The sequence below is a fragment of the Geotrypetes seraphini genome, chromosome 1 (assembly GCF_902459505.1).
Source record: "Geotrypetes seraphini chromosome 1, aGeoSer1.1, whole genome shotgun sequence".
NCBI classification, from domain to species: domain Eukaryota; kingdom Metazoa; phylum Chordata; class Amphibia; order Gymnophiona; family Dermophiidae; genus Geotrypetes; species Geotrypetes seraphini.
Window position 1 is genome coordinate 32,505,487 of NC_047084.1, and position 23,510 is coordinate 32,528,996.

The 23,510-nt window shown below is 42.1% G+C and overlaps 1 long non-coding RNA gene across 1 annotated transcript; it reads left to right on the forward strand.

Moving 5' to 3' along the window:
• The first annotated feature begins 6,220 nt into the window (after positions 1-6,220).
• On the forward strand, positions 6,221-15,837 carry LOC117353494. Its single transcript, XR_004537957.1, has 3 exons — positions 6,221-7,298; positions 12,589-12,639; positions 14,344-15,837. It is a non-coding gene; the product is annotated as an uncharacterized LOC117353494 (long non-coding RNA).
• The last annotated feature ends 7,673 nt before the right edge of the window (positions 15,838-23,510 follow it).

The window sequence follows — 23,510 nt, forward strand, 5'->3', positions numbered from 1 at the left end:
CAAATCTGTATTAGCCAAGCCCCCCAGTACAAGGTTTTGCATTGTTTTTTGTGAGCCTTCTATAAAATGCTTATTTGAACTGCCAAGGGTCCTCAGCAGTTGTTAGCAGTGCACCAGTGATGGCGGTGGTGCAGGGGTTCCCCTGCTCGACAGGTTCCCTAACCGGACAAAGATGCAGATTTGGACCAGTCTGTCATGGTCTTGGAGGATAGCAAGTCTGATTCTATGCCACTTTTATCCCAGGATGAAGGCTTCTGTGCAGTAGGACAGCGATCAAGAACAACAGTGATCGTCAAAGAGTGCACCGGTTGTTCAGGTCCTCTGTGCTGTCGAGCGTTATTTTTGCCTCTCTGCAAAAGTTAAAGCTGGAAGTCCTGTCAGCTGCTTCTTTTCAATGCTTAGTTATGAGCAGTTCTGTGGCTCCAACCACGTTCTTTCCGTCCCATCCATACATCACTAAGCTGATCACTGACCACTGGGAGTCACCAGAGAGATCCCTTTGGCTAAAACTATAGCCAAGCTGTATCTGATGGCACCAAATTCCAGCAGCTGTTTGTGTAGCCGCTGCTGGCTCAGTTCCTAAAAGAACGTCCCTTCTTAGTGAAGGAGGGGTAATGTTAAAGGATCCTCAAGACTGCAAAGTGGACTTGCTCCTCAAGTGTCAATTTGAAACTAGGGATTAAGGTGATAGCTGTGTCTTCCTTTGTGGCACGTGCTTTTTACACTCGCCTGTCTCGAGCTTCTTACCCGATAGATGGGGAAGATCCCCCCAAACTTTTCTCTGGGATGAATTATATTGTTGATGCTGTGTATGATCTTATCAGAGTTGTGAGCAAGGTCTCGGCCTATGCTGTCTCTTCCTGATGGATGCTATGGATCAAACAGTGGACAGGAGATGCTACCTCTAAAGTTGCACTAAGCAGGTTTCCTTTTCAGGGGCAAATGCTCTTTGGCAAGGGCCTAGATGACCTGATGGCCAGTGTGACAGACCATCGCCCCAAGACCTTACTGGACAGCAAAACCCAGACAGCCTGTAGTTCGATTCAGAGCAATTTTTGAGGCTTCTGAAGAATTTGTACATATTCAAGATGCCAAACAATGCAAAGACCCTTTCAGGGATTGTGTCAAGAGATTCAGCGGGGGCAGGAGGCAGCAAGCCTTGGGCTCTCGTCCCTCACCAGCCACAATGACGCCAGGCCAGAAGCAGAGCTCCCCTAGATAGGGAGCAGGCTGTTGGCCTTTTGGTCGGTCTGGTCTCAGTTTGGTGCAGACCACTGGGTTCTAGACATAATCTGGGAGGAGTACAAAATCGAGTTCTGTGACCTCCTGCCGACCAGCTGGAGAGAGCCCTTAGAGTTCAAGCTATGATTAAAAGGCTACTGAATCTTCGGGCCATAGAGTGGGTCCTGGATGCAGACTTGGGCTCGGACAGATACTCCATATACTTCATCATGCCAAAGAAAGACTCGGATGACTATAGACTGATTCTAGACTTCAAGTCAGTCAGTGCGTCTCTGAAGATACTGCACTTCCGCATGGAGACAGTTCAGTTGGTCATAGCTGCAGTGGCAACAGGGAAATTTCTTGCCTCCCTCAATCTGACAGAATACTATCTCCACATTCCCATTTTCCCAGTCTACTGGAGGTACTTGCGATTTCATGTGCATGAGCAGCATTTTTAGTTCTTTGCACTTCCCTTCTTCCTGGCCATGGGACCTCACACCCTTACCAAGATGATGGTGGTGGTGGCAGTGCACCACCACAAAGCTGGGATTTTGGTGCACCAATATTTGGACAATTGGCTTATCCGAACTCCGTCCATGGAGGAAAGCAAACTGGCAGTTTTGAGAGTGGTGCAACTCCTCCAGGTCTTGGGCTGTATAGTCAGCTTCAAAAAGAGTCAGCTGGAACCGACTCAGCACCTGGAGTACTTTGGAGTCTTGTTAGACATAGCCTTGGGCCAAGTGTTTCTTCCACAGCCATGCAGACTGAAGCTCCAGAAGCAGATTTCAAAGCTGCTACAGAGGCCGGTTCCCATGGCGTGGTATTATCTGCAGGTCCTGGGGTCAATGGAGGTGACTATAGAGGTAGGTCCTTGGGCCAGAGTGCACATGAGAACTCTCCCTCTCACTGGTCCACTCAGTCGGACTCATTACCTATAGCAAGGAGCAGCCTGCAGTGGTGGATGAGGCCAGCTGCTCTTTCCAGAGGCATGCCTCTTCGCATCCCCTTCTGGGAGATACTGACAATCAATGCCATCCTTTATGGTTTGGGGGAGGGGGGGGCTCATTGCCATGAACACCCAGTCCAGGGGTGTTGGACTCCAGCTCAGCAGAAGTAGTCCATAAATTGTCTAGAACTTGGAGCCGTTCGTCTAGTGCAGTGATTATTAACCTTTTTGGAGTCATGGACCCCTTTAAGAATCTGATGAAAACTATGGACCCCTTTCCCCAGAAATATTCCCATAAATACAACTTTGCATGCAATGAATATAATGTACTTTATTTATTGAGATTTGATTGTCTCATACATATATGACATACACAAAGTATTATTAAGCTTTAAAGTAAACAATCTAAAAACACACTCTTTTTTTATGCATAAAGTAACGGCCACTCATAATTATGAAATGCAATCCTCTTGTGCAAATTAAAACAGTTCTACTACTACTAGGTTTTCTACTACCATTACTACTACATTTACTTTCTTGTTATCTGCAAGAAAAATCAACAGTACCGGGCTGTATAGCGAATATAAATGTTATTTTTTATCTGATCCTCACGGACCCTCTGAAACCCATCCATGGACCCCCCTAGGGGTTCACGGAGCCCAGGTTAAGGACCCCTGTCTAGTTCTTCAGGCACCGAAGTCTCTGGAGAGCAAGGCAGTCTGAGTTTTCTTGGACATTGCGACAGTGGTAGCATTTATCAACAGGCAAGGAGGCACCAAAAGTGCCCTGTTGCATCTGGAAGCTCAACTTCTCTTCCAGTGGTCAGAGGCTCACTTGTAGACTCTTGCAGCCATTCACACGGCAGGAGTGGAAAATGTGCAGACTAACTTTCTCAGTCAGCAGACACTCGACCCAGGGGAATGAACTCTGCCTCTACAGGTGTTCAATACCATAGTTCGGTAGAGGGGGCCTTCACGGATGGATCTGATGACCACAGCAGTGAATACTAAGATGCCTCGCTTTCACAGCCAAAGATCTGAGCTCAGAAGCGAGAGGTTGGATGCATTAGTTCAACTGTGGCCGGAGAATGAGCTCTTGTACGTGTTTCTCTCATGGTTCCTGGTGGTGATTACATTGGCAAGACGGGTTTCTGAGTTACAAGTGCTTTCCTACAGGGAGCCGTTCCTTAGGTTCACGGAAGCAGGGCTGTCCTTACACATGGTTCCGTCCTTTTTACCGAAGGCAGTCTCGGCCTTTCACATCAGTCAGGAAGTCTGTTTGCCTGCTTTTCACCTTATGGAGTCTAAGAAAAAGAAAAAAGCGTTGTTTTTGCTGGATGCCGAGCAAGTGCTTGTCAGGTACCTCGAAGCTATCAACAAGTTTCACTTTTCAGATCACCTTTTTGTTCTTATAACACATGCCAAGAAAGGGAGGTTGGCATTTAAAGCCTCGATTTCCAGATTATTAAAAAGGCCATTTCCTCCACATATGTTTACTGTGGTAAACAACCACTGATCGCATTGAAAACACACTCCACTAGAGAAGTTGCTGCCTCATGGGTGGAGATGATGGCTGCCTCGCCCAAGGAGATTTGTAGATCAGCTACATGGTCTACCCTCCATACCTTCAATAGGTTCTATAGGGTGGATGTAGCAGCTAGGAAGGATGCCACTTTTAGGGGATTGCTTTGGTATGTCCCTTGCATTCAGGCCACTAGACACATTGCACTAGAAAGAAAGCTTATATTCTTACCTCATTAATCTTTCTTGTAGATGTGTATCTCTTCCTCCCCAAAACACCAACCAAGTATTCAGATCCCTGAAATAACGTAATCTTATTTGTACTCTAACTGTAATCTATTTGTTATATCACACAGTAACGTACAGTCAATTTAATATCCAATTTGCAAGTTCTTCCGGAATTAATCCAGCTACCTCTCCTCCCTTGTAACCAAAAAAAAAAAACCCCAAACTGTTGTAACTTCACTGGAAATGTCCAGTTTGTAATCCGCCTTGAACTGCAAGGTATAGGCGGAATAGAAGTCCCTAATGTAATGTAATGTAATGTGTCTATTGGTCTTGAAGCCCTGTTCTATGTATGGGCTTTGCCTGCCTTCTGCCTCATGATCAATCTGGATTTCAAGAATTTCTGTCTGAAGAAGTGAGAAAAAAAAATAAAAGAAAAAGAAATATGATGCATAGGTAAATCATCATGACCATACAGTCTGCGTGTCAGGAGGTCATATGAATAGCTATGAGCTCTAAACATAATGGGTGCTAGTTGTCATTGCAACACATACTCTGTTTGAGGATTTGGCTCACACAAGCGTTTGTTTTATACCTTTTTATTGCGGTTTGTTTCATACTTTAACCATCATACTTTAACTCCTGAGGAAGGCGTGTTGTCCAAAACACAGACCGTGTTGGGTCCCTTGGTTGGTAATAAGGTGGTATTTTTACTGCATTTAATTATTGGTATAATAAACATTGCCTGTATCTTGTACATACTTGTCTGCAGTTTTTGTTTTGTTGTTTGCTTGCTGCTTGGTGTACTGCAGACTTCGTTGGATTTTTCTTTATTGCATTTCCTAGTTTTGTTACAGAGCAGAATAAATTTGTAGTATCAGGGATTTTTTCCCCTTTTTCCTCCTTCCTGTTGTGTCTTTTATTACACTGCTACTTGATTGCTTTTGTACAAATTGAGGGGGCAAGAGCAGCTTCCTGTGAAGGAGGTGGCATTGGAAGACATAATTGACAGTTTTCTGCAAGCAACTTGCTGGTTCAGATATAAGACCCTAGCATTCAGGACCACTAGACACATCTACAGTAAAGAAAATTACTTTTGATCCATAGCTTGATTTCTTCTTTGGGTTTAGTAGGACACTGCAGAAGCAATACTCGGCCTCTTGACAAGAGAATCTTGAGCATCTTTTCAAGCCTGTTTGGTCATTGTCCTTCATCTAACACAGTCTATGTAAGGTTTTACCAACCTTGCCATTAGCTCATCAGAAAATGGCATTGGAGCCTCACTAATTTTGTGGTGGAGAGTTAGGCAGGAACAGGCCCTGATTAGTTAGGAAACTATCATAGACTATAAGCCCTTTTTCCAGCAATTTTCTGCTGCTCCTGGAACCAATTTTCTTTTGAATAATGGTGTCGTAAGCCTTCACTTGGAACTTTCCAGGCTTGATGTTCCCCTGTTTTAGTGCCCTCGCATATAGCCTTACATTAGCAGCAACCTTCTTTGGTATAGGGGCTAAAGACTGTAGTTCCACCTGGAACACACTAATATAGTCTTAGTTTGACCAGTAGGTTTCACCACTCAATGACAGGTGGGACTGTCTTCTCTTTCATCCAGAGGCTATGAACACTGCTTCTGCAACCTCCCCAGCTGGCCTGAGGAGCAAAATCCTTGGGTACTTAGCCCCACAAGAAGCCCTAAATTCTACACTTTTGTACTTAATCTTCCATAATTTCATTCAGTGTGTTTAGAAAAGTGAAAGCACTCCTATAGCCTGGCATTTTGGTCCAATAAAGTCTGTGCAGTGGAATGTTATTGCTATGTTTTGTTTGCAGAGTTTTTTCCCCCTGGATAGTGTGAATTGTGTTTAACAGTTGTATTAATGCTCTAGCTTTATAACTTTGTGTATCACTTTAAAAGTAACGTTAATTAATTTCTTATTTTTACAGAATCTTTGTTAAAGCCTTCTAAACTGCAGCATCTGACACATACTTGAATTTTTTTTTTTTTTTAACATGCATCAGCCTTCAAGTATCGTTTATTCCTAGGGAGTAATTGATTTTTATTTAACAGATAAGAGGCCATACTAGAAGCAGCTACATATGGAAATAACATTTACATATATAGTTTACATATATCTTGAAATGATGGCTTCAAGAAGTCAAATTTCAAGTTTCTTTATTTTTGATATACCGTCTATAAAAATACATGTCTAGACGGTGTACATTATAAAAAAAATTATAGAAAACAATTAAAATAAGTAAATAAAAACAATAATTTATCAAATATTATTTAAAAAAATATTGGACAAATTAAAATTAATATACATGAAACGGAAGGAAAGTAAGGGAGGGAGAGGTTGTTTAAAATACATCGAAGTAAAATTAATAAAAAAGGATGGTAAATGAGGAATGGTAAGAACATTAGGAAGGGCGATCACTTCAGAAGAAGTGTTAACAGTTACAAAGCTACATATGAAACACGGAGTTAAAAGGTGGAGGCTGATGCTAAGGAATAAAAGCATCTTTAAAGAGGAAGGTTTTAAGTTTGGTTTTAAATTTTCCGAGGGAGTTCTCCAATCGAATGTCTAGTGGGAGGGCATTCCTCAAAGAGGGGGCGGTAACTGAGAAGATGGATTTGTGAGTGGTGTTGTGAAATAATTCCCGTATTGAGGGTATAGAGAGTAAATTTTGATTATTTGATCGGAGGACCCTTGATGATGAGTACGGGATCAAAAGTTTGTCTATGAATGCCGGTTGATTAGAGTTTTTTGTTTTGAAAGTGAGGAGAAGTATTTTATAGGAAAGACAATGAGAAACGGGTAGCCAATGTGCTTTACGGAGGAGAGGGGTGATGGTCAAATTTTTTTGCATGATAGATTAATTTAATAGCAGTGTTTTGTAATAATTGTAAACGGCGGATCTCTTTCTGTGTTATGCCTTGATAGAGGGCATTACAATAATCATTGGTTGAAATTACTAAAGAGTGAATCAAGATATTAATGGAGGAGTGATCAAGAAAAGAGGAAATAGAACGGATGAGCCTAAGCTTATGAAAACATTTCTGCATAACTGCACTAACTTGTTGATGAAAGGTAAGGTCCCTGTCTAGAATGAGTCCAAGAAGTTTAACTTTGTTATCCATTTGAATTGGGGAGGAGTCAATACTGATGGGTAGACATAAATGGTCATCTGGGGAAAGTGAGAAAAGAACACTAGTAGTTTTAAGAATGTTCAGTGATAATTTATTATGCTGAAGCCAAAGGCTGATTTTGTTGACTTTTTGATTAATTTCTGTTATTTTGTCAAGGGATATAGGATTTATGGGATGAAGTAATTGGATATCATCGGCATAAGTGAATACAGTGAAGCCTATAGATTGGGCCAAGGTGAGTAGTGGAGCTAGAAATATGTTAAAAAGAAGGGGAGAAAGAATTGAACCTTGCGGGACTCCATAGTTTTGGTAGATAGTGGAAGAGATGGCGTCACATGTGGGATGCAGAGATTTCAAGGAGGTGTAATTTGAGCTGGCTAAAAAATACATGTAGTTCTAATTTTATAGCAGAAATACATGTACAGTATAATAAATTTCCATGGTGGTTTTTGCACTGTTCTGAGGTGCACACAAATGCAAGCTACCCCCCTTGGGTGTCTACCAATGATGTTAACCTCTGTGGTGTCTAACTTCACAGGGATTCATTAAAAGTCATTTCTTTCATTGGTTCATCTTGTATATGCAGACCTTTAAAATGCAGCATTCACATGCAAGCTGCAGAAACAACGCTTATGTGTATAAAACCAGTATTGCCCTCCCCCCTTTTTAGCACATGCAAGTTTCTAAAAGAATGCTGCAAATACATGTGCACTCCTGCATATCCTTATACATGTTTGAGGGAGCCTTTTGTAAAATAATGAAAGCAATATGTATTTCCTAATACAGGTGACAGTTATTTTATTTTGATATGCCGCCATTATTAACAGAAAAAGTCAAATTTCCATATGAAAAATGGTACTTCATGTCATGATTTTCAGAAATAACTGGAATGGAATTATAAGCATGATATAGCAGTCATATTCACTGTGCTGTGCATCAAAATGTTAAAACTATTTTATGAATTTCTAATTTTGCTTTGCCCTGGAACTTGAGTTTAGATACATCTTTCGTGCACAATTAATGATATGGCTAAGCCATGCTTCACCCTGATATGATAATAGCTTGACTGATGTAATAGGAAGGCAGCATTGTATGAAGTGAGATGAACTGTCCAGCAATGCCCTAGCATGAGCAAATTCCTTTTGGGATAGGCTGCAGAATTTGGGAGGCCACATGCTGTTAACTAAGGTCCTGGTAGAAGTGGTACAGCCGGGGACCAGATAGCTTCTATCTTTTGAGATCTGAGTCATTTAGCAACTTGGTATTTGTATGGTTTAGAGAGCTATATAGTGACCAAAACTTTATGCACACACTTTGGCTATTGGGAGGCATAATCTCCCAGCATAGACTAGGATCAGCTTTCTTCAGTATTTTCTGGGTATTAGTATAAAAGAAAAATGTGGTGCTGGCACACAGACTTTGAGTGCACCAAGCTCACCTGATAACCAACTTACCAAGTTACAAAAGCCTGGCACTGACATGTTTGATGTGACCTCTTTGCTGATAACATGCTGTAAAGGCTCCTAAGTAAAGGTAAGGGCCAACAGATGAGTCAGGATTATGGCCACATCAGGATCCCAGCCCCACGGCTTCTGGCGTCAGAATGGGCACTGTCATAACTTGGGCCTCAGCAGCTGTGCTGCTGACTGGATACAGAGGTAAATTTGCAAAGGGAATTTGCAGCATTTCTCCTCTGTTTAGAATGCTCAACCAGATGTTTTTTTGCAGGGATTATTCTCAACCAGATGACTAAGAAATTTTAGTTGAGGCATTGCAGGGCCTTTTATCAGGAAACTATGCTCATGGTTGATTTTGTTCTTGTGAGCTGCGCTGCTGTAGAACGGGCAAAGCAAGTAAAAGGAGAGTCGGTTATCTTGCCTAGAGGGAGGCTCTCGCCCATGAATGATCCATTTGATATGCCTCTAATTATAGTTAGAGCTTTTATATTTAGATGTTTATAAATTATATATTTAGGTATATACAATGTTGGTGTTTTTGCTGCACTGATGATTTTGTTGGATATTTTTTCTGGTAGAATCAGATGTGTCCATTTGTGCAGTTCAGGCATTATCGGTGCAGAAAAGTCAAAAGTAGAATGAAGGATGTAAATCAAGCAAAGGGAAAGTTTAGAGAGTAATAGCAGAAGTGGGCTTTCTCTAATGTGTATTGGATAAACGCATATCTTGCACTAGAGATGTCTTATTGGTGATTATTGGTTAAAACCTAAATGCAGAAGCCATAATTATAGTACAGTAACAGTAAATGTGCAGGAGTAAAAGAATATAACTAGTCATTAAGGAGGATATTGAGTTTATATTCTTGCTATTTCCTGGATGTAGAGACCTCGATATTATTTCACTTAAGCTATTTTGACTAGATTTGTAAGGGAAAGGGGATGGGATTTGATATACTGTGTTTCTATGGCTAAAATCAAAGTGGTGTACATATTATTTACAAGTACTTATTTTATACCTGGGCTTGGATAAGAGACAGAAGGAGGAATCTCTTTAGCGTGGCAGCCATTTCTTTTTCTGGAGGTGTCTGATCCCTTTGGACAGATGCTTTACCTAGGACCAGTCTGATGCCTAGGACTTGATGCTTACCCATCTCCAGCCTCTTAGAGTATAGGATGTTGGGAACCCTAAGGTATAGCTGAAGTCTGGCAATGGCTGTTTGGCTCTAGCAAGGCAATAAACCAATTAATAGCCATATAGTCACAGCATAACAATTTAAGTTCTTATACGCCATTATAAATATGAGGAAAGCTATGCCGAATCAGACTGAGGTCCATTGAGCCCAGTATCCTTTCTCCAACAGTGGTCAATTTAGGTCACAATTCCACAACAGATCCCACAAAGAACTTCTATCTCTCATAATTTCCAGGAATGAACAATAGTTCTCCCCAGCCTACCTGTCTAATAATTTTTCTGACTCCAAAAATATGCAAGCCCATCCTTTCTATTTATGAAGAATTGAATGCAGACACACTAAATTTTAAACTTAATACCGTGTTTCTCCAAAAATAAGCCCTAGCATGATTTTCGGGGTAGGTCTTAATATAAGCCTTACCCCCCAAAATAAGCCCTCATTAGATTGCCCCCGAAGCCCCTCCTGAATGTCCCTGACACAATCCCTGGATTTGCTGGCGGTGGCAGCAGCAGTGCTTCCCCCCCCTTGAACCCCGCTGACCCTCCCACCCATCCCCTTGCGCAGCATCTTTCCATCTCTCCTTCCCATCTGAACCCCACCGACCTTCCCACTGTGAGACCGACATACCTCCTTCCAAACAGCAGTGTCGGCAGCACTTTAAACAGGCTGCTTAATGGACTTCTTCTGCTGGGTCCTACCCTCTTCTGTATCACTGATGAGGTCATCAGCGATGCGGCACAGGGAAGGCCCTGGTAGGAGAAGGCCGTGTAGCAGCCTGTTTAGAGTGCTGCCGAAACTGCTGTTTGGAGGGAGGTATGTCGGTCTCATGGTAGGAGAGTCGGCGTGGCTCTGCTGCATGGGGGTATGGGAGGGAGGGGTAGAAAGATGCAGAGGGAAGGCACAAGAGGATGGTTGAGAGGGGAGGAAAGATACACATGTGAGGGAGAGAAAGGAAAGAGGAAGAATTGGGGTAGAGGAGAGGAAGGGAGAGATAATCATTGTACATGAAAAAAATAATACATCGCTCGAAAATAAGTCCTAGTGAGTTTTTTGGACCCAAAATTAATATGACACTGTCTTATTTTCAGGGAAACACGGTAGTTACTGGAAATAATTTATAAAGTAAGGGAAGACTTAAGTAAGGACCCACACAGGTCCATGAAGTACTGGAGTGGTATGTCAAGATTCCACTACTACTAAATACAGGAGCCTAAAATATGGGTGGCATCAGAAGTGGATTTAGAATGGGGCAAAAAGTTATGAACTTTTAACATTGATTTTCTGTACTAGAGATATGAATAGCAGACTTAAATTCAAGATATAACTTTTAGGCACCTAAATTTAGCAACTTTGTAGTTTAAACTTACCGTATATACTCGAATATAGGATGAGGTTTTTGGGCCAAAAAAAATAGTCCAAAAATGGGGGTCTCTTCCTATATTCGGGATATCAACCTGTCCCCCTCCCAGATGATACGGTAGGCTGGGACAGTCTCCCATCCCGGCCGACTAACTTTTTTTAACACACACACACACACCCCGGTGCGCACTTACCTTCCATTTTTAATCCCTGGTGGTCCAGTGGTGTACGGGGTAGGAGCGATCTTTCCATGCCCTGCCCCATACTGAGCCTCTTCATCCCCATTCCCTTTTGGCGGCCAGCGGCGCACCCAACAGGGCCAAACTCTTCCTTCTTCCGTCTTGGCCCCACGCTGCTCTCAGAATGGCCGCTGCCAGTTCTTGTCCCACGAGAACTGGTGGCGGCCATTCAGAGAGCAGCGCAGGGTCAAGCAGGAAGAGCTCGGCCCTGTCAGCTGGCCGCCAAAAGGGAGTGGGAATGGAGAAGCTCAGCACGGGGCATGATGTGGAAAGATAGCTCCTGCCCTGTACACCGCTTGACCACCAGAGATTAAAAATGGCAGGTAAGTACGTGCACAGGGGGGAGGGGGGTAAAAAAAAAAAGTTAGTTGGCCGGGACGGGAGACAGGAGGCATCCCTCCTGTCCCGGCCTACCACTAGACCACCAGAGGTAGGAAGGTGAGGCAGGATACAAAGCCTGGCATGGAGTGAGGGGGGCTGGGTACAAAGCCTGGTATGGCAGGGAGAGAAGAGCCTGAGGGAAGAGGGGGCTGGGTGCAGAGCCTGGCATGGAGTAAGGGGGGCTGGGTACAGAGCCTGGTAGGGCAGGGGGGGAGGAGGGCTGGGTGCAGAGCCTTTCAGGGAGAGGGGCTGGGTGCAGAGCCTGGCAGGGGAGGGCTTGAGTGAGGGGACACTGGGTGCAGTTCCTGGCAGGGCATGGCACTTGAATATTAAGCTCCCATCTTATATTCGAGTCAACCATTTTTCCTCCTTTTGGGAGGGAAAAATGGGGGTCTCGACTTATATTCGGATCAACTTATATTCAAGTATATACAGCAGCATCCAAGCTTGACTGAACATTCAGGACAAATTTAGGAACCCAACTTAAGTGCTTAAATTTAGGAGCTTAGCTTTAATTATCTGGCCCTTAGTGTCTACCTTTATGTAATACAAGGGCACTTCTGTAAAGGTCAGACCAGAACATGAATGCATGTTCAAATTTACACACATAAATTTACACTTGTATTATATAAGGGGTGCTCAGATGGGTATGCTTTGTACAGAGCAACAGCGTGGACTGCAACAAAAGTACACACCCATATGTGGTGTGGCATTCCGTGTTCTGAGCATGCTTTAGCATATCTGTGCTCACACACATATGACATACATGTTGATGTTGCAGTCGTAGGGACAATGTCAAAATGGTGTCAATTGTTAGAATGCCTAACTTTGGCCCTGACGGCAACCCTCCTACTGGCCACACTTTTCTTACCCTGGACTGAAAATCTTTTTCCGTAGCCTAGAAGAGACTGCAGCAGAGATTTAACCAAGAGACCTATTCCCAGAAAAGTAAGTGTCATCCTACATACTTGAAATAAAATATATTGACTGTTGACACTGACTCTCACATAGGGCATTATGTTAGAAGTATGGTAGGAATAGTTACTGAATGGGATGTGTAAGGGACATTGAAATTTCTGAAACTATCTATGCATGCAGTGTTATACCACACAGGGTTTTGATTGGCAGATGGACCAGGGACATATCACCAACACACAAGAACATAAGAATAGCCTTACTGGATCAGACCAATGGTCCATCTAGCCCAGTAGCCCGTCCTCACAGTGACTAATCCAGGTCACTAATACCTGATAAAAACCCAAATAGTAGCAACAGCAGAATTATACTGAGACTGGGAAATCAGATTGTTGGGGGGGGAGATCTCAGAACCTGTACACAGGTGCTTGTGACCCAACAAGGGCAGATCTTACCTCGCCAGCCTAAACAGAAGTACCCATGTACCCACATTTCATATATGTGGCCATAGTCTGACAGCAAATATCCAGGAAGCACTGCACAAAAGTGTTCCATTTTACTCCTCCAGCCTGCACTATGACCAGTCATACTTTCAGATGCACAAGTCATAGGAAACAGTGCTGGCTCAGTGTCATATCTGTGTTTGAGGAGGTTGAGAAAGTGGCAAGGAGAAAGAGATCACAACCTGAATGACAGAAAAAGCATTGAGTAGCAATACTCAGCTCAATGGGAGGGATGGGGAGGGAAAGAAGAGGCAGTAGGTACAAGAAAAGGGTAGGTGAAGAGGGAGTATATATACTTGCAGAACAGCAAATGTGAGTAGCATCAAGCAGAACATATCCAAGGTTGCCCCAACTATTAGGCAAGACTAGGCAGTTGCTTAGGGCATGAGTATCATGGGGGCAACAAGAAGCAGCTGTAGTTCATAGAAAGTATGTTTTAACTGTTACATTGTTTGTTGAAATGTTATTTTATACTTTGTACAACGCTTTGTAGAACCGAGAAAGCATTTAATCAAAAAACTAAATAAACAATAAACAATTAAAACAAAACAGTAGCCTGATTACCACACTAACGCAAATAGCCATCAGCATATACTTTAACCTGCCTTAGTATAGGATGTTTGTATGGTGATAGCCATTGTTGACTCTATTAATCTAAATCTTGGGGGGTCCTGGAAGTTAATTGAGGGGGGGGGCATGAGCCTGAAAGTTCAACTAGGGCAGGGGTAGGCAATTCCGGTCCTCGAGAGCTGGAGCCAGGTCAGGTTTTCAGGATATCCATAATAAATATGCATGATAGATTTGCATCTCAAGGAAGCAGTGCATGCAAATCCATCTCATACATATTCATTTTGGATGTCCTGAAAACCTGACCTGGCTCCGGCTCTCGAGGACCAGAATTGCCTACCCCTGACCTAGGGCATTCACTACCCTTTCACCAGCTCTCTACACATCACATTTTGGGATTAGCACCAATCCGCTCATTTTCCACAAAACACTACTGGAGAGGCAAGTTGGAGGATTGATGCAGAGCAAATTTGCATATCTGGGGCCCATAGACAGGCTAGTAGAGCCATCCATAGGAGATGTGCATCAATGGACCCCCAGAGCATTGCATTGGGAGGTTTTGAATGTACACTATGGTGGGAAGCACCCTTTCGCTGTCCTCAGTGGGCCAAGCAAGGTAGTTGTCTATGTAGAAATAGTAATTCAATATCTCTCTTTTTCCACACAGGTCAAAGTCTTGAAGAAACAGGCCAGACAGCTGCACCACCGTAGGATGCAATATCTGGAAAGAAGCCTTCATAGGCTGGAGAGCATGGCAGGTCATTAACTATCCCCTCTAATTTGCTTCCACATGTGATTGCTGTCACCACTATAGATCCAGACCTAGTGTTGTGCTATAGATTTGTTAAGCGGTGATCCACTACTAAAAATCCACTTCTAGCATACCACTCTAGGTTGCTAATTCACTTCAGAGCCCCTTTAGGTTTCTTTCAACAATGTTTCTACCCCCCTCTCCCAATCACTTTCAAGAACAGAGAAACTGCAGATGTTTGGGAGGGCCCACATATGCTCTGCATAACCTTTCCCTATTGCTCTGTTTGACAGGATGTGTTTGAGAGAGCTGTGGTCCCTGCCCACATTTTTCACCAGCTATCTATTTAATAATTATTGACAAACCCATCTTCTACTCTGAAGCACACAACTCTGCAAGCCTTTATGCAAGGCTCCACAGCAGCTGCTTGCATTGCTGCTGTACCACACCCACAATATCTCTTCCCCCCCTAACCCCACCCCCCACACTCAAATGTAAGGCTTCTCTAGAATTATCTCTGTTCATTATTCTGAGTTTACAACATTTACCAGATACTGCAAGCATTTTGTGAAACTTCCTTAAATACATAAAATCTTTGGCTGGGTGGATAGCACTAGGACACCAACCCTGAAATGGTTAGACAATGATGGCCATCCCACTACATATCACATGGAGATCAGGAATCTCACTGAAGCCTTTGTTTTCCATTTGCACAGCTGACCTGCAATCTGCAGGACCCCTTAAGGCAATGGTGCAGGCCTGGCCCTTTTTCTAAAACATGGCAAGAAGGAGGGGCGGAGTGAAAGACAGTCGCTTCTAAAAATAAGGAGGAAAAGGCTTCTTCACCATCCCCACCACTATCCTTCTTAGCTATATTTGCTACATCTTCGTACAGCACCCTCTACCCCATCCCATTCCACCCATCCATGGCTTCTCAACTTGCCACACCTGCAGGAACTGGATCAGGAGGATAATGGTCATTGAAGATGTAGTAGAAGAACATGATCTCTTGCAGCAGCCCTCATTTCTTCCAACAGATACTTCCAATGCAATATCTTCAGTGGTATCTGCAAGTGCAGCTTCATTTTGGTCAGAAGGTCCTGCTGGATATGATCACTTTAGCACCTTGATGGAGGAGATTGATCTACTGCAGGAGGACATGAAATGCTGGCTAAGGGGCATTAAGGAACATATGGAGAGCATGGAATACACTCTAGAGCAGTAGTGTTCAATGCAGGTTCTAGGGGGCAGTGGCAGGCCCTCATCATTCTGGGGGTTTTTCTGCTACTCTGTTCTCTAATCATGCTCATGACAGAAAGGGGAGAATAGATGGGAGGAAAAGCTGAATGGTTGAAGGACAAGTTATTTCTCTTCATCTACTATCTCCCTCAATAAAAAGTTTGAAGGTGAGCTGGTGTGGTAGGTGGTGTACATCCCAGAGTGCTGATAGAACTTGCAGAGCTATTGTTAGTAATTTGTAAATTTTCTCTAAAATCCAGCATAGTACTGGAAAACGAGGATGGCCAACATGACACTGATTTTTTTAAAAGGGTTCCAGAGGTCATCCTGGAAATTATAGACTGGTGAGGCTGATGGCGCTGAGCAAAATGGTAGAGACTATTATAAAGATCAAAATGACAGAACATATATATATCTTATTTTGCTTGGGATCTTTATTTATACTATACAGCATTCACACTATATGCATCTAAAATATAAAACTATAATGCTTATTATTATTTTTACTATTTAAAAAAAATCTTTTCTTATGCTTTCTTAATGCTCTATATCCATTACCTTTGTTGAGTTTAAGACTTTTTACAATGTGCTCAGTGCTCCTCCACCCAGGTCATTAGCAAAATGCTGTAACCATGTGTGTGACGCTGGGAACCATCATTGCACATGTGTGTTCCCACCTGTTTATCTACTCAACTTCACGAAACACCAACTTTTAAATTGCTACTTATCTTTAGCATACATGTTCCACAGTGATGATGTGCAATGAGGATCTGCAGTTCACAGTTTTTTTGTTTATACAAAAGTGCTCGTGCAAAATCAGGAAATTATATTAAAACCTTCAGTCATTTCATTACTCTTTTTCTTAGTTTCCAATTCTCCAACTCCAGCTGAGTTTTGAATTACATCATCAGTTCTCTGGTTCTCCAACTCCATCTGAGTTTCGAATTACATCATCAGGGAGACTCCATATAAGTTGAACCTCATTTTACTTTAGTTGAATCTGAATTACCATTGGATAGTTAGAAATCTACCCAAACACAGCGTGCTGCTGACAATGGTAATTCACATTCAACTGAAGTAAAATGAGGTTCATCTTATATGGAGTCTCCCTGATGATGTAATTCGAAACTCAGCTGGAGTTGGAGAACCGGAAAACTAAGAAAAAGAGTAATGAAATGACTGAAGGTTTTAATATAATTTCCTGATTTTACACAAGCACTTTTGTATAAACAAAAAACTGTGAACTGCAGATCCTCATTGCACATCATCACCGTGGAACATCTATGCTAAAGATAAGTAGCAATTTAAAAGTTGGTGTTTCGTGAAGTTGAGTAGATACAGGTGGGAACATACATGTGTGATGATGGTTCCCAGCAGTCACACACATGGTTACAGCGTTTTGCTAATGACCTGGGTGGAGGAGCACTGAGCACATTGTAAAGAGTCTTTCACTCAAGAAAGGTAGTGGATATCGAGCATTAATAAAGCATAAGAAAATATTTTTTTTAATAGTAAAAATAATAAGAAGCATTACAGCATTATATTTTAGAACATATATATAAGCATAGATTAATGAGAGAAAGCCAACATAGATTTAGTCAAGGGAAATCTTGCCTCACCAGTCTACTACATTTCCTTGAAGGGGTGAATGAACATGTGGATAAAGGTGAGCTGGTTAATGTGTATTTGGATTTTCAAAAGGCATTTGACAAAGTACCTCATGAAAGACTTCTGAGGAAATTAGAAAGCCATGGATTAGGAGGTAATGTCCTATTATGGATTAAGAACTGGTTGAAAGAAAACAGAGTAGGTTTAAATGGTCAATATTCTGAATGGAGAAGAGTAAATAGTAGGGTTCTCCAGGGGTCTGTGCTGGGACCACTGCTTTTTAACATATTTATCAATTATTTAGAGATGGGAATAACTAGTGAGATGATTAAATTTACTGGTGACATAAAGTTGTTAAATCACAAGAGGATTGTGAAAAATTGCAAGAAGGCCTTGGGAGACTGGGCGTCAAAATAGGAGATGACATTTAATGTGAACAAGTGCAAAGTGATGCATGTGGGAAAGAGGAACCTGAACTTTAGCTATGTGATGTAGGGTTCCAAGTTAGAAGTCACTGTCCAGGAAAAGGATCTAGGTGTCATCGTTGAGATGTGTTGAATTCCTCAGCTCAATGTGTGTGGGCAGCTAAGAAAGCAAATAGAATGCTAAGAACTGTCAGGAAAGGAATGGAAAACAAAGATAAAAATGTTATAATGCCCTTGTATTGTTCTGTGGTACTGCTGAACCTTGAATGCTGTGTGCAATTCTGGTCACTATATCAAAAAAGATGTAGCAGAACTAGAAAAGGTGCAGAAAAGAGTGACACAAATTATAAAAGGGATGGAATGACTTCCCTATGAGGAAAGATTAAAGCAGCTTGGAGAAAAGATGGCTTGGGGGTAATATGATAGAGATTTATAAAATACTGAGTGGAGTAGAAAGGGTAGATGTGAATCACTTGTTTACTCTTTCCAAAAATACTGGGATTAGGGGGCATCTGATGAAGATACTAAATAGATTTAAAACAAATTGGAGAAAATGTTTCTTCACACAGTGTAATTAAATTCTGGAATTTGTTGCTGGAGAATGTGGTGACATCAGTTAGCTTAGCAGTGTTTAAAAAAGGTTTGGCTAATTTCCTAAAAGAAAAGTCCATAGGCCATTATTGAGATAGCTTGGTGAAATCCACTGCTTATTCCTAGGATAAGCAGCATAAAATCTTTTTTACTACTTGGGATCTAGCTAGGTACTTGGGACCTGGGTTAGCCACTGTTGGAAACAGGATACTGGATTTCATGGACCTTCAGTCTGTCCCTTTATAGCAATTCTTATGTTCTTATGTCATTGGCACACACTGGTCAGCAGTACAACCTTGCATGGGGAGATATTTGCTGGCTCTCCTTCAGCTCATTTAGATCCAAAGTAGCCCTGATTTAAAAACTAGTGAAAACTACTACTCTAGGCAAATATTGGGTTTTCTGATTAATCTAACATCTGCCTTAGAGCATAGCTATACACACATTCTCGGTTCTATTCACTTATTCAGAGTATATTCCAAGGCATTCACACTCACTTTACTCTGAATTGAGACTTCGGCGGTAGCTGTATGATTAAACTTTCCACATTATGACTTATCATACCCTTCTTGTCATTGTTCTCAATAACCTTTCAATTATATATTTTATCTGTACATATCTCATTATACATATCTCTCTTTTTAATCACTATTTTATATTTTATAATTTCCAATACTCCAGTAATTGATCCTTTGGTCCCCTTACATTGGAATACCTTCAGATCTTGCTACTTGAGGAATACACAGAGATATGAGCTATTGTTCCCCTCTTTTAGGGGAATTAAATCTGCTGGGAAGCTTGGTCAATCTTTTGCTTTCAAGTTGGTAGAGACTTGGAATGGGCTTCCTGACTCTGTTAGATTGATAGGTTAGCTTCAACAATTTTGTAAAGTCATAAAAACCTTGCTTTTTGCACAGTATCTAAATGGTTTACCTATAGAATCAATGAATTGATAGAACTACAACATTTACACCTCCTATCTTTCTGCCTCTAATGTACTTCTGGTCTTTAATTACTTGTGAACTGTGTCGAGCTCCAATGGAGAGATGACCCGGTATATAAATCGAAGATTAGATTAGATCTTTAAAGAAGAAAATGGCTAGGGGATCTCATTCTGATATAGGCTATGTTTTACTGTAGCTTTCTCAAGAATATTCCCCTTAATTTGCCGCTTGCACCATTCCTACATTCAAAATTTTAGATTAAGTTTAATGTATGAGACATGTGCAGGGGCTGTAGGAGTTTCCGTACAGTGAGAGATTAGAGAAACTGGGCCTCTTCTCCATTGAAAAGAGGAGACTGAGAGGGGACATGATCAAAACATTCAAGATAATGAAGGGAATAGACTTAGTAGAGAAAGAGAGATTGTTCACCCTCTCCAAGGTGGAGAGAACGAGAGGGCACTCACTAAAGTTAAAAGGGGATAGATTCCATACAAACGTAAGGAAGTTCTTCTTCACCCAGAGAGTGGTAAAAATCTGGAACATTCTTCTGGAGGCTGTTATATGGGAAAACACCCTCCAGGGATTCAAGACAAAGACTAGTTCCTGCTGAACCAGAACGTACGCAGGTAAGGCTAGACTCAATTAGGGCACTGGTCTTTGACCTAAGGGCCGCCGTGGGAGTGGACTGCTGGGCACAATGGACCATTGGTCTGACCCAGCCGCTGAAATTATGTTCTTATAAAATAAAAGATAGAACGTATAATTGAAAGGTTATTGAGCCCGATGACAAGAAGGGTGTGATCAAGTTTCAAGTTTATTGAGTTTTAATATACCGACCATCAGCAAGTATCTGGCCGGTTTACAATAAAATTTAAAAAGATAATAAGTAATTAATAATTAGAAAATAATAAAGTGTACATCAAGGACATAAACAGGACAAACATGAAAGTGAGGGAAAAAGGGAAGTGGGAGGGGAAAGTTACATGTTAAAAGAAGAAAGGAGAGAGAGGGAAGGGGATAAAACGTATGTGGTGGGATCACTTTATAAAAGCGGTTTGCTGAGTAAGGAGAGAGAGAAAGAAAATAATAAGAAAAAAAAAGTAAAATAAATAGATAAAAATGAAAGATGTCTAAATGCAAGAGAAGGCGTCGCTGATAAGTCTGTATGTGGAAAGTTTAATCATAGCTACACTGCCAAAGTCTGAACTTCTCAATTCAGAGTAAAGTGGGTGTACATACCTTAGATCTTTGCTGTCATCCCCCAGCAGCCCTCTTTGATGCCTGATCATTGTGTTCCTGCTGTCCATAGGGTGGCCTCCCATCTTCTGTTGTGACCCATCCTCTCTCAAAACAACAAAATTATTTAGCACTGATAAAAGATTAACAATTATCCGAGTTGTTAGTGTTGCACATGTTTTTTTTACTCCCTTGGCTATGTTCTCACACTAGTATACAGCCCTCAGTCAATGGGTAGAATGATGGAGATATAGCTGAATGGTAAGGCCATTGGTCTAAGACTACTTTCTCCAAAATGGTCTCCTATACTTTTATGTAGCTTCACCATGCCCAATTTCACTTGGCCCTTTGCTTAAGGAGTTATTAGGAAACCTTTCATGCTGAGATGCCAAGTTGCCCATTTCCAGAAGGTATATTTAAAACCAGTACTGCCTTTCTGACAAGCCGATCAGAGCAATCCTCTTTCTCCAAATTCCTTAGGGAGATGTCAGCAGCTCTTTCCATTCCCTTAGAGTCCGACTCTAAAAAGTCTCAGGCTTTCCTCGATGCCCTAGACTTTATAGAATATACTACACTGATTAGATAGGTAAATTGAGGTACTATACAACATGTTGAGGTCTAAGTTCAAAACCAGGATTGGCCTAAACCTCTCCTTACTTCACTTGGGTAAGCTGACAGCTTTGTCTATTGAGGTCTTAAGTTCACAGCTAATATCCATTAGCCAGATTCAGACTGATGTTTCTTGTAGTAGACAACCCTCACTGCTGGCATACTGCAGATTTGCCTAAGGCGCAGGGTAGAGCTGTAATTTATTTTGTCAGTACTCAGACAATATGACACTAGTAGTTGAGTATATTTACTGTGAAGTTACTCCACAAAGTCCTTGTAAGACCTGAATATTGGTCTATGTCTACCTAGTACTAACTGTAGCCACAGATAATCCCTCTTGCCTATATATAGGCCATGTGAATTAGGTCCTAACATAGGGTCCATTTCACTCCTCCTCTATACATCCTGCCCAGTGGACAAGTAGACACTATCCAGTTTATAAAAGATACAGATTATATATATACTAGTCTTTAAGCCTGTTACATTAACAGGTGCTAGAATATATGTCTGTCTTTCTTTCTGTTTCTACCGCCTGCTGTATTTCTCTCTCCCTGATCCCCTTTCTCTGTCTGTCTCCCTCCCACTGGCTGACTTTCTATCTGTCTCTCTCCCTGCCCCCTATGTAGCATTCCCTCCCCCTCCATTTCTCTGTGCAGCAGCATTTCCCCACCCCACTTTCCTATATAGCAGCATTCCCTCCTCCATTTCCCTGTGCAGCAGCAACAGCATATTTCTTTCCCCCCCCCACTTCCCTGTGCAGCAGCCGCAGCAGCATTTCCTCCCCCTCCATTTCCCTCCCCCACCCCACTTCCTGTGCAGCAGCAACAGCATTTCCCTCCCCCACTTCCATGTGCTGCAGCCGCAGCAGCATTCCATCCCTCTCCATTTCCTGTGCAGAAGTTTTATTTATTATTTTATTTTATTAGGATTTTTTTATATACCGCCTATCAAGGTTATCTAAGCGGTTTTACAATCAGGCATTTCCCTCCCCCAACCCACTTCCCTGTGCAGCAACAGCAGCAGTATTTCCATTCCCCTCCAGGTCCCTGTGCAGCAGCAGCATTTCCCCCAATCCCCCCCCTTCCCTTCACGCAGTCTGGCACAGAAAAATAACAAAAACCAACCAACAACCGTCAAGGGAACAAAAAAAGTACCCTGTACCTTTTAAAATCTCTCCTGTCCTCACTAGACAGCTCTCATACTCAGATTAGGAGTACGGATATGAGGAGCAAGCGGCGGGCCGAAGGGGGAGCGCATAAGCTTGCTCCTCATGTTCTCGCTCCTGACCTGAGCGAGAGCCATCTAGCGAGGGAGGGATACCGCTGGACCACCAGGCTGTTAAAAAAAAGGTACCAACGAAGGCGGCAGTGCTGGGGAGAGAGGTTTTGAAAAGGTGCATCGTCGGCGGTGCTGGGGGGTTTGAAAAGCCGCTCGCTCCTGACCTGAGTGAGAGCTGTCAACTTCAGTCATTTAAATTTGCCGCCGCGGCTCCTATCTCGATCCCCGCCTTCGTAAACTTCAGCTGTGGAGTATGTCAACTTCGGCTGTAAAGTATGCCGCCTGCATCGACTTCGGCCATGAAGTATGGGGTCTGCGACAGAGGGAACTTTGTAAGCGTGCATGCGCATTCTTGCCAGCCACAGACCTACAGATCAGGGAACACGCTGGTAAGAGTGCTCATTTGCGCTTAGAGTTTTATTTTTATAGATTTTAGCCACAGATAATATTGCATGATCATGGGTTCTCAACTCCTACCAGTAAGGTTTTCAGGATATCCATGATGAATATATATGAGATATATTTGCATGAACTACCTCCATTTCTATACAAATTTCTACATATTCATTGTGGGTATCCTGAAAATTTGACTTGTCTAGGTATGTCCTGAGAATCCCTAGACATAAAAGTGAGAACATGATAGAGTAAAGCCATACTATATCTCCCACCTTCCTTAGAAAATGTATTGACAAATAATCTAGGCCTCAGACCTTGATTGGTGAGTTTGTGTAGTAAAATGGTATGAGCAATACCAGATAAGCTTGCCTGTTCCTTGAGAGGCTATGGGATGGAAGCTCTTGTACATGAAACCATTGTCCTGTGATGTGGTTTGCCCTGCTCCACAAAGATGAATACAACCTATGGTACTCCAATAGATGATTTTATTAATTCAAAAAGATGTTTCAACCTGAAACATGTTTTGGTTGCAAGGCCTGCATCAGGAAACTTGAAATGTTGAACGGAACTGTATACATAGGATTGTAAATTTCATATCAGGAAAAAAACTTATTCCTGGCCTAACATCTGCTTTGAGGTCCTTATTGCCCCAAGCTGGATAGCCTGTTTACTCCAGCTGGCCAGCTCTCAGAAAGTTCCTTTTCTCTCTGAGAGCTGACCTTCATTTTTGACCTACATTTGCCCTACACCACAGATA